Source organism: Castor canadensis, chromosome 5, assembly GCF_047511655.1.
Source record: "Castor canadensis chromosome 5, mCasCan1.hap1v2, whole genome shotgun sequence".
NCBI lineage: Eukaryota > Metazoa > Chordata > Mammalia > Rodentia > Castoridae > Castor > Castor canadensis.
In genome coordinates this window covers 147863150-147874743 of record NC_133390.1, presented here as the reverse complement: position 1 = coordinate 147874743, position 11594 = coordinate 147863150, and the positions used below count along the sequence as shown (strand labels likewise).

At 38.0% G+C, this 11594-nt stretch overlaps 1 long non-coding RNA gene across 1 annotated transcript; it reads left to right on the top strand.

The window, feature by feature from the left end:
- Nucleotides 1-289: 289 nt before the first annotated feature.
- On the top strand, nucleotides 290-7163 carry LOC141423123 (uncharacterized). The gene is made up of 3 exons (XR_012447776.1): nucleotides 290-458; nucleotides 3060-3130; nucleotides 6976-7163. It is a non-coding gene; the product is annotated as an uncharacterized lncRNA (long non-coding RNA).
- Nucleotides 7164-11594: the final 4431 nt, after the last annotated feature.

The window sequence follows — 11594 nt, the reverse complement described above, 5'->3', positions numbered from 1 at the left end:
CCAGTTTTAGGCTCACTGGCTAAGGCTCTATAAGTTAGACTAACAACAGTCAGATTAATGAGAGAAAAACAAATTCACTGGTACAAGTGGTAGAGTGCCTGCCTAGCAAGCATGAGGCCCTAAGTTCTAAACCCCAGTACCAAAAAAAAAAAAAAAATCCTGAAAGAAAAACAAATTCATTAACGTGCATCACTTACATGCATGTAGCACTCAGCAATGAGTGACTCAAAAGGGTAGTTAAAACTTAGACTTAAATCTTTTTTTTTTTTTTTTCGGTACAGGGGTTTGAACTTAGAGCCTATACCTTCAGCCACTTCTCCAGCCCTTTTCTGTGATGGGTTTTTCCGAGATACATCTCCCCAAACTATTTGCCTGGAGCTGGCTTCAAACTACCACCGACACCTGGCTTGGACTTATATCTTAATGAAAGGACAAAAAGCTTACACAGAAATGACAAGGTAAAGAAAAAGGAATTTTAGCTTCTAGAGGTGGAAAATTGTATGTAAAAACTAGTATTGGTGAGGTTGTTATGTATGTTCCTCTGGTACTACCTCTGGGCTGATGTCTAGAGTTGACTTGAAGGATTAGCTTCCTTTCCTCTTGGTAGGACGTGGTGGGGTGTGGAGGACAGTTTTACAAACTTATGTCCTATTTTTAGGCAAATAGGACAAAATTTTTAAAAATTCTTGTATTGTCTTTTCTCAATTGCTTGTCGCTTGAAATAATCCTTATGGGGTGGTATATTCTGCCACCCTTCTGTTTTAAATGTATGTTTCCTAGTGTTTTTGTTTTTACTGACCCTTAACTGTCACTGTGGCTTATGGGGAAAATGTAACTCATAGCTGAACAATAATAGTAGAAGACAGACTGCTCAGACCCTTAAGCTTCTTATTTACTTAGAACATTTCACTGATTCAATAGATTGCACATTTCAAAAATTAAGAAGACTAAGGGACATGGTGACTCATGTTTGTAATCCCAGCTATGTAGACGGCAGAGGTTTGAGGATCATGATCCAAGGGTGTCCCAGGGAAAAGGTGCGAGACTGTATCTAAAAAAAGACTGGAGGCATTACTCAGTGATAGAGGGCTTGCCTAGCAAGAACAAGACTCTGAGTCCAAAACCTACGGCAAAATGTACACATTTCCAAATTCGTAGGTTACTCAACCTTTGAAGAGCCCTTCAAGGAAATTTTTGGCAAGGTAAGGCTTAGAGTGCTGTGATACTTATGAGTTCTGACAGTAAATATTTCTTTGTGATTTGTACAAAGTTGGATGTCAATAACTATGTTTAGTCATTGTCATTCACTCAGGAAATTTATCTGAAAGGGAAATGCAGTGAACTATGTTGAGGTAATGAGAGTCTTTTCCAAATTTGAGAAAGTCAACAGAGTAAAATTGTTCATGAGGACTCAGCAATAAAATAGCCTTGTATATGAATTTATCATATTAATTTCTATTCCCCAGATGATTAGGCATTTAATTTTTTTCTGAAACTAAAGAGTCTGTATCAACCACCTTGACCTAAATGATATTTATAGACCATCTTACCCAATAAGTGCAAAATACATTCTTTTCCAGTGCAAGAGTAAGTTTGCAAATAGAACAAATGTTAGTTTTTATTACAAAAAAATCAATAAATTTCAAGTGATTGAAAGTCTACAGAGTATGTCTCTGCCCATGATAGAATTAGATTAATAATGTATCTTTAAAAATTCAAATATTTGGAAATTTAAAAGCTTATAAATAATCCATGGTTCAATAACCATAGAGGATATGAGAAAATATTCCTAACTGAATAATAGAAGTACAGTCTGAAGCAATTCACAGAGGAATCTTTAACATCATACAATAATATAATAATGGTGATTAAAACACACCTAAGGTTTTACAGTACTTTACAGTACATATATTCTGACATTTTAGCTTAACCTCTGCAGAGATGTCTATATTCACGAATGTCATTATATAACCAGAACAGTACATTAAACATCTCTACACACTTAAGGAATGGTAGAGGTCTGTCAGGTCAACCTCATGGGAAGATGATCTTGTTTCCATACCCTGCTTCCAGCCTTGCTACATGACCTCCATCAATTACTCCCCCCATACTGCTTTTTCTATACATGAGCCCATTCTACTGCTCCCCTTATTATTTAAACACTTTTGGTTCTAAAAAATTTAAACCCTCTTAAAGTAATGATGAAAATTTCATAGAAAGCAGTGACAAAAGGATTTGATAATGAAATAAGTCTGGTAAATGATAGGGGATTGTTTATTTTATTTTATGTTTTTGTATTTTCTAAACTTAGGTTCAAGTAACGGTTTTGCACCAGTTGTTAGACCAGACACTGAGTAAATCAAATGCTGACTTTTGTGTACATGTAGTATATGAGAGACTATTTAAGTGTGATATAACACTCTTCAAATTGCATTTGACTTCTGTAGCATGATCATAAAAAGGAAAATTAAAAATAAAATTAAGGACTTCGCTAACTTTCCCAATGGCTTGTGTTAAATTTTGATATTTAAACAATTCACCTATAAAGTTTATATTTGGTCAAAATCCTGGTCTCATTTGTCTCTTTTACTTGTTAATCATATCAACTTCCCCTTTATCACATCAAGAGGTAGGGAGTATGGTGCAAAAAGTTCACAATATGACATTTATTGACAGCATAAAATCTAGGATCATTTGCAAGATTTATAATTTCCTTTGGCAATTGTTCATAATACATTTATATTACATTATTGAATGTCTTCCACCAGGTGATAGAGAATAAAAGGTACTACTAGGCAAGGAGACATGTGTGACTCAGAATTAATTTTAGATATGGTCATAGTGACCTCTGTGACTACAGGGAGGTGGCTCATTAATACTCAGGAAACAAGGATCTCTCCAACACCACCCCCTTACTGCAACTTCCTCAATTAGAAACAAGCAGAGGGATTTTAGTTAAATACAATATTATTAAATGAGCATTACACATGGAAATATACCATGCTCAAGACTACATATGCTCAAGACTCACCAATATCCATGCCCTCCTTTCTTCTTAGGCACACAGCTTGACTTACATTCAAGCCTTCAGATGTTTAGGTGGAGTCACATGAGAAGGTCTCCCAAGAATGTGAGTACAGAGTGGCTTGGGTTAAGGAAATGAAGAACTGGTGACTATTGTCTTGCTTTCCTGCAGCCACTTTTAAAGAAGTGGGATGAGAAATCCCAGTCCCTAGGAAATGGTGATTCTCTCTCTCTCTCTATCTCTCTCTTTCTCTCTCTCTCCTTTCATTTATTGATTGATTGATTTTGTTTTTCTCTCTTAAGAAGTAAATTTCTATTGAGTGGAGACATTAAAGTTTAGAGATTTTTATTAGAGAAATTAGTATATCCTGAGTAAATCTATGTATGGAATTATGCATCTATACAGGATTACCGTTGAATAAATTTAATTTGTCCTGAACTCTGGAAAACTTTGAGCATTTATAGTGATTCCACTGATCAAGAATGTGTTGAGTGTTCACCCTGTGCTTAGCAGTACATTGAACATTGCAGACGCTGGCTACAGAGGAAAAGCTAGAGGTGAAGGGTAGTTACTGAATTCTCCTTGTCACCCACTGACACACTACCGTATCTTTTGTAGATTATTGCTAGTATCCCCACACTGCTCTTCCTGACACTATGCTGGTTTAACTCCATGCTCTAGAGCACGCCACAGTGATTTTTCCAAAGCTCCAATTTGGTTGTAAATCTTTCAAAATGCTCCCCACCCCCACCTTCACCTTGGCTTAAGATAAAGTCAAATACTTATCATAGTTTGAAAGGGCCTTCTAGCCTGTTTGCAAATCCAGCCTCACTTCTTGTGACCTTCTAGCCCCTTCACTCTACTTGGATCAGGTGCCACTTACAGCACTTTACACACAGCATGTTCCTAGAAAACTCTTCTTTTTTGCATAATCAGTTTGGCCTGTTCACATTCTTTCTCCCATGCAATTCCTCCTTGTTTTAGTGTGTTTTCTATTGCTATAACTGAATACTACAGACTGGGAAATTTATACAGAATAGAGGTGTATTTAGTTCAAAGTCCAAAAGCATAGTCCTGGCATATGGTTTGGGCCTTCTTACTGCATTGTAACATGGTAGGTGGCATCACATAGCAAGACAGAATGAGTGTGCTGGCCCAGGTCACTCTTCTTCTGAAGAAACTAATGTCATCTGGGTGGGATGGGGGGGCACCCTCATGATCTCATCCAATCCTAATTACCTCCCAGAAGCCACAGCTCCAAACACCATTAACATATGAACCTGGACATTAAGTTTCCAACACTTGAGCATTTGGGGGACACAGTCAAACCATAACACCCATCCTTGACTAGAATAGTTCTTTCAGTCCTAGTTTATCATCTATCCATCCCATGCATCCCATACGTATACACTGTATCTCTCCTTACTCCCTGCTGTCAGCACAACATATTATCACAGCCTATTTAATTGTGTGTATCAACTACCCTTTTATGAACTCCTTTAAAATGGTGTGACCAACTACTGTTTTACCGTTATGACTCCATATTATTGTAGCATTGTGCTTGTCATAGACAGCATGCTCAATAAGTACTTGTTGAGAATTTTGAGACTGAGAGATTATCCTGGATTTTCCAGGTGACACTAAATGCAATCACAAGTATCCTTGTAAGAGAGAGGTGGGGAAGTTGTCTCAAACAAGGAAGGCAGTGGGAAGACAGAGTAGGGAGAGATTTGAAGATGCTGGTCTTGAAGATTGGACTAATGTGGCCACAAGAAACTAAAAGCTCTATTCATTCACTATATCTAACTCAATTCCAAGGTCACAGTTAGTGACACACACCACTCCATCCAGAGTGTCTAGTTATAGACCTTATACAAAAGGATAAATTATCTGCAAGCTTCTGCAACACACAATATAGAATGATCCAGCAGAAACCAAATAAACCTCCCATTCATAAAACAGAATAATGGGAGACACCCACCAAAGCAATTATGAAATTCTACCAGGGATGCATTGATTGTTCTGACCCCATGAGTACCCCAAGTATAGGGTAGAATGTGATTCTACTGTCTGGGAAAAACATCCTTGTTCATTTTTCCCACGTCCCCAGATTTACCCTCATGGAATCTTTCTTGCACATACTTCCAATGCCATATCTGGGGAGCAAAGTAGAGACTGTACCTTCCTTGAGGGATATGCAACTTTTATGGCCATATTCTACCTGAAAATATGCGATTTCTAAAGGTTGTATTTTTTTTCTTTTTTTCAGTACATATTTAATAAGTTTTTATTCTGTGTGAGAACCTATGCCAGGCACTGGATACAGAGATTAAAACACAAAGTCCCTCTTCTCACAGATCTTACATTCTAGTTGAGGAGACTAACCAGAGGTTTAGTCCTGGTTCACAGCTTCTTTGGTGAAATTAGTATGCTCACATCACTACATATTTCTGATTCCGAACATACTGTCAGAGATGAGGGATTTTTTTTTTTTTGGTTGTTGTTAGTTTTTGTTCTGGTCCCGATATTTCTCTTTTATAACTAAAGGCAGCTCTTTGAGGACATCTGAGAGAACAGGCTCAGGTGGGAAGAAGGCAAGGCCACTTGTCGACCTTTGTCTCTGAATGAATCATACTGTTCAAATATGAACATTTCCTGGAACTTTGCCAATCAAAGCCTTTTCAGTTTCAGCTACTAATATGTGAGGGTCCAACCTTGTACAAGGTACTCTTTTGATTTCCTCTGATATTTGCTTTAAAACCAGCTATTTCTTCTTTTAAGCCTATTGTGACCTTCTAATATCTTGCTAAAACCCATCTACAGTTGCCAACACACAAATATGCTAACTTTTCCTTCCACTTTCCCTGAAGCAGTGGTCCTCAGAATTTAGCTCCAGGTCACAGCATCTGTATCACATGGAACACCACTAGAAGTGTAAATTCTCAGCTCAGACCTATTAAGTCCAAAATTCTAGGTGTGTGGTTAGGTATATGTGTTTTCACAAGCCCTATCCACAAGGCAAAGCACAAGACCAGTCTGGCTCTTCTGTACCCTGTGTTATTAGGAAAGAAAATCCTGGCTGTTGTAACATATAAATCCAAATTCAATGCCTTAATATGGGCACAATTTACTTCTTGCCCACATATAAATACCCACGCAAGGTATTTATAGACAGAAGGCAGACTTTCACATAGTTATCCAGAAAGCTAAACTCTTTCATCTCATTCTTGTATTATGTCCTCAGCCTTAGAATTTTCAGCTTGGTCCCCATTGCCTATCTAGCACACAGGGAAAGAGCATCCAAATAATTACACATTGCACTGTCCAGTACACACTCACATAGCTACCTCAGAATGCAAGTGAGGCTGGGAAATGAGGTATGGATATGTGCCAGAAACAAAGGAAAAATCACCTTACTCACAGTGATTGATCCATAGAGTGGATAGATGACCAAAAGCAGCCAATCAGAACTCCTCTCTGGGATTTACTTATACTGAAATAGTGAATAGAAGTTTTATCATAGTTCTAAGGTAGTTACCTGTTATAAGCCTGAAGTTGTCTGTCCAACACTGTTCCCTTCTATCCCAACCATAGAGTAAAACAAAGAACATGTGCCAACAAACTGAGTGAGTCCCTACCACTGTTTTGGGACCTGTATCAATTATCTTACAGATTAGTTCCAAAATCATTCTTTCTAGTGACCTGAGCCATTAAGGTCCCTTTCCTCTCAAGAAAGTTTGAATAGACAGCCTTGGTCAACTGCTTGACTTGTTCCCTGACATAACTCATCATAAAGGCCTAGAAGTTCCATATCCCTGCTAGAGGGAAATGAGAAAGAGAAGGCAGGATTTTTTTTTTTAAGTATTAAGCAAGTGAATCTTTATTCTGGTTTCTTTTTTTTTTTTTTTTTTGTACATTGCCTTATGGTTTAAAAATACATGGATTTATAGAATAAATAACAACAGAAAGTGGAGCCATAAACCTACCTGAAAAAGAAAATCAACATCTACTGCCACTAAGTCGTCTAGAAATTCTTCTGTTGATGATTGTGATACCTACCTAAACATCTAATTGTAAGTATTGGCTGTGTACAGTTCATAGATGTACTCTTCTTTGGGGAATTGTCCTGGACCTGTGGGAGCCACTTTACCTGGAATGACCCTGGAAGCTATGCCTTCTCCTACAGAGAACCTCCAATCAGGAGCCAATAGAATCCCTGATAGAAAACCCCACCCCCTTGCTCTAATGGAGAACAATTGTGGTATGCTTCATGCTCCAGGGCTCCCTGTGGGATTAGGCTGACTAAACTTCAGAGGAAATTGATCCCAATTCCTTCCTTTCCTTGGGCTATTTCGAAAGTTTCTATTGAGAACATCCCAATTTCTGCTTCTGGGAAAATTAATCAAAGGCATCATCTTTAGTCCTTTCATACTTCTTACTCATCTCTTCCCATTTGATTTCATCTGAAACTGCCCTCATCCTTCTACTTTTCAAAGTATCTATTGCTAGTCTTTCCAGTATAAAACAGTTTTTGTATTATTACATCCCTATTAAAAATGCTTTTGAAGAACTTGGCTTAATTCCCACCCCTCATCCAAACCAGGTCTCTAAAGCATTCTGCTTTGACCCTTATAGTAATCTGCACGTATTGTAGTTATGTATTTGCATGTCTTTCTTTCTTAAGAGAGAATATATATTTTATCCATGTGTCCCTCAAATCATTTTCTTGTAATTTTTCCTGTCAGGGTACATACCAATAATATGCACTAGTAAGGATGTCATAGCTATAGCTTTGGAGTGTTTTATGGTCTCCTGGATTTTACCAAGACCCAAGAGCAGAACAGAAGGATCAAGTGAGATTAATTTATCTCAAGTGGAATGAAGATAGTGAGGCTAAAGAGAAGAGGAAAAGAAACCAATCAAAAGGGTAGGGCATGGTTAGTACTTGGATAGGAGAAACCGATCAGAAGGAAGCCCTGATTTGCATAAGCCTAACACTATGTTCGTGGACTGAAAAGGCTTTAATTGGATAGGAAAATGGGATCCATGTTTTCTCCTAGGCCCATCAGATGCCAGAAACATGATAGTGGTAGGTTGAATTGCCAGTATACTCAGTGTATGATCAAAATATTCTCAAATACTGCTCAGAATTAGGCTACAGATGAAAGGTACCATGGTCTTAAGGCAGATAAGGGTAGTAGGGGGCAGCAAGAACAGGTATGGCTTCCCTGTCTTATTTTCCCATGAGTTTTCGAGGTACAATACAAGGTAGGAGACAACCATCCATGAGAGGGCATCATGCTGGGTTTGAACTCATATAAGAAAGAATATGTCATTAGAGCATACAACTGTGTTCTTTCTTAATGTCTCCATGTCCTATCAACCAGGAGGAAGAGACAAGCCAAAGTGTCCTTCCACATCTTCCCTATAACAATTAATCAGGGCACTGGTATTTTTGTTACATGGGCTCAGTAATTTGGTATCACTTTTTTAAATCCTACCTTGCTGAGCACCAGTGGCTCACACTTATAATCCTAGGTACTCAGGAAACAGAGATCAGGAGGATACTGGTTTGAAGCCAGCCACAGGCAAATAGTTCATGAGACCCTATCTCGAAATATTCATCACAGAAAAGGACTGGTAGAGTGGCTCAACTAGTAAGAGCACCTTCCTAGCAAATATAGAGCCCTGAGTTCAAACCCCTATGCTGCCTAAATAAATAAGTAAATAAAACCCTACCTTAACTTTGAAGTCAAGTATTTCTTTTCAGCTATGCTTTTGATGGTAAGACACATTATTGCATTATTTTATGTTCCCTTCAGAAAAAAGGAAATTCTGGCAGTGAGATTTTAAAACATCGCTGGTTGTTAGTAGCATTCTAATTTCAGAGATATTAAAATGTGAAAAGATACATCTTACATCAACATAGTGCTGGCATATTTAGACTTTGATTAAGAACTCTGGATTTGGAAGATAATTTTGATTTAGTGTTCAAATTTTGACTCCATCATTTATTAGCTGAATGATCTTGAAAATTTTATTTCACCTTCCAGAATCCAATATAAAATTTGAGACTAATAACCTTTAAAAATTGCATGGTGAGCAAAAACACTTGTTCCTTCCTATTATTGTTTATATTCTCTCTTCAACAAAATTAGAGATAAGGGCAAAATAGTTTCTGCTGGGTATTGAGGGGGTGGGGGGGAGAGGGAGGAGGTGGAGTGGGTGGTAAGGGAGGGGGTGGGGGCAGGGGTGAGAAATGACCCAAGCCTTGTATGCACATATGAATAATAAAACAATAAAAAAATATGAACAATAAATAAAAAAAATTGCATGGTGATCAGACATACTTGATGAGTTGATACAGACACAATACTCATGAGTACAATGTAGACACAAAGTAAGAGATGCTGACACAGCTGGTGTGTGGCTCAAGTGGTAATGCACTTACCTAGCAAGCCTGAGGTCCTAAGTTCAACCCCCAGTATAACCAAAATAATCTTCAAAAAAAGACAGAGAGAAAGAGATGCTGACAAATGCTTTGGTTGCCTAACCATCCTTTCTTCTTTTTCTTCCCCATTGACAGATAGCAGAACCCCAATTTTATTTAAACCCAAGAGAGTAAGTCATAATATTGTATAAGTCAATGATTGGCTTAAGCATAAATGTGATACAATTCTGGAGAATGTAATACGAGGTTTTGATATGTATGTAATGTAATATGTATGTAACGTAAAATGAGGTTTTAATACATGTAATATGACTGTAATATATAGGTTTTAATAGTGGGATGCATGATAAAGCTGTTTCTGAGGATGTGACTTGCATGAATCCTGGAATTACAGTAGCCATTTTGGTACCATGAGGTATGCAATACCAACACATGAAAGATGACAAGATAGAAATAAGGAAGCCTTGGACATTTGAGGATAATAATGAACCACTGGGAGCAAACCTGGGATCCCTTCCCTCTAGATCTTTTGCATAGTAAGTAATTAACACTATCATTAAAGCAACTTTAGTTCTATTTTCTGTTTTTTTGTAGCATATGCCTGAAATTGATGTGATAGTCAATAACTATAGATTCTTATAACTGTTTTTGTTGTTATTGTTACTCTATTACTGATGTCTTTGTTCCTGAGTGTCCTCATCTATTAAGTGGGGAATAAAAAAAAAACATTTATTTTGAGAGTTGTCAAAAGGATAGATGAAGTAACACATATAGATTGTTTAATCCTTTGGGCAGCTCAAAATAACCACTCAAGAATGCATAGCAGCTCTTCCTCTTCTTCCTCCTCCTCTTAATTGTCCTCCTTTTCCTCCTGTTATTATCATCTTTATATTATCACTCTATAGACTGATGTTATAGATTGCATTTTTTTGCAATTCTACCTTTGCTCTATATGTGCCATGATTCATTATGAGCAGGATATGCTACTCTATACCCTAATGACTTTGCCCTTGGCCATGTGTCTTGCCTAAGTCAATGGAATGAGAGAGGATAACATCAAATCATGTCTGTCCAACATATCAGGTTTTGAATGTGCTCATATAGTTCAGTTTTCTCTCTTATACTATTGCAATTTTCCATGAGAAGAGCATATCCCAGGTAATCTTCTTATTTCATTCTGGGTCCTGGGTTGAGAGTCATGTGAAAAAGACCTAAATTCGATCTGCAGTCTGAAGAAGAGTTGGTTTGGCCAATCTGCAGTTGCTGATCCAGCAAGCTGCAGGAGGGGAATCCAAGTGCAAGTGTGAATGTTTGTTCCTACTAGTCACTGAGATTTGGGAACTGTTTGTTATACAGCATTATTGCTATAAGAAAACTAACACACACACACACAGACACACAGACAGACAAATAGAACCTCAGAATCTTTCTCAAATTTGTTTCATGGTCCAGAAAGACTCATGACCTGTGGGACAGGTCTTGAAACAACAGAACTGGTGGACAAGTGGATTTTTGTGTTCTGATGCTGTTGTTGGTCTTCTAAGAGTTAAAAAGTTCAGGTTTCTAGACAGAGCTCATCTTCACACAGTTTAACAGACATGCATGAGCCAGGCTCTTCCTATACCAAGTTTCTTCGAGGCTCCTATTAGTGGCAATTGAGACAAAGTTTGCATGGCTGGCTTCAGAGGAGGGAAATAGTGTGGACACTGTCAGTGACATTCTCTTGATCACTTTTTGTGGAACACAAACTACTCCAAAAGAAGTGAATGTGATAAGCTAGAAATAGAGCCAGATGTGGAGAACAGAGGAAGTCAACTAGTGAGAAACAGGAATGGGGGTCTGCAACAACAAAAACTAAAGGAGGAGAATGACTGGCAAGGACAGTTGAAAGAGATGCTCCAAAACCACTGAGCACAACCAAGAACAGGGAACTGAGTTGAGGTCAGTCCTATGGCCCACTTTCTCTAAACCATTTGGGTTGGGTACTAGTGAGTAAGCACTAGAGCCAAGAAATTGGGAAGATACAACACTAATGTTCCAGGCATCACAAGGACAAAGTGCCTCCTCACTCTGGCTTTCTGGCTGGACCTCCATGCCTCTGAGATTCAATTTCAGAAT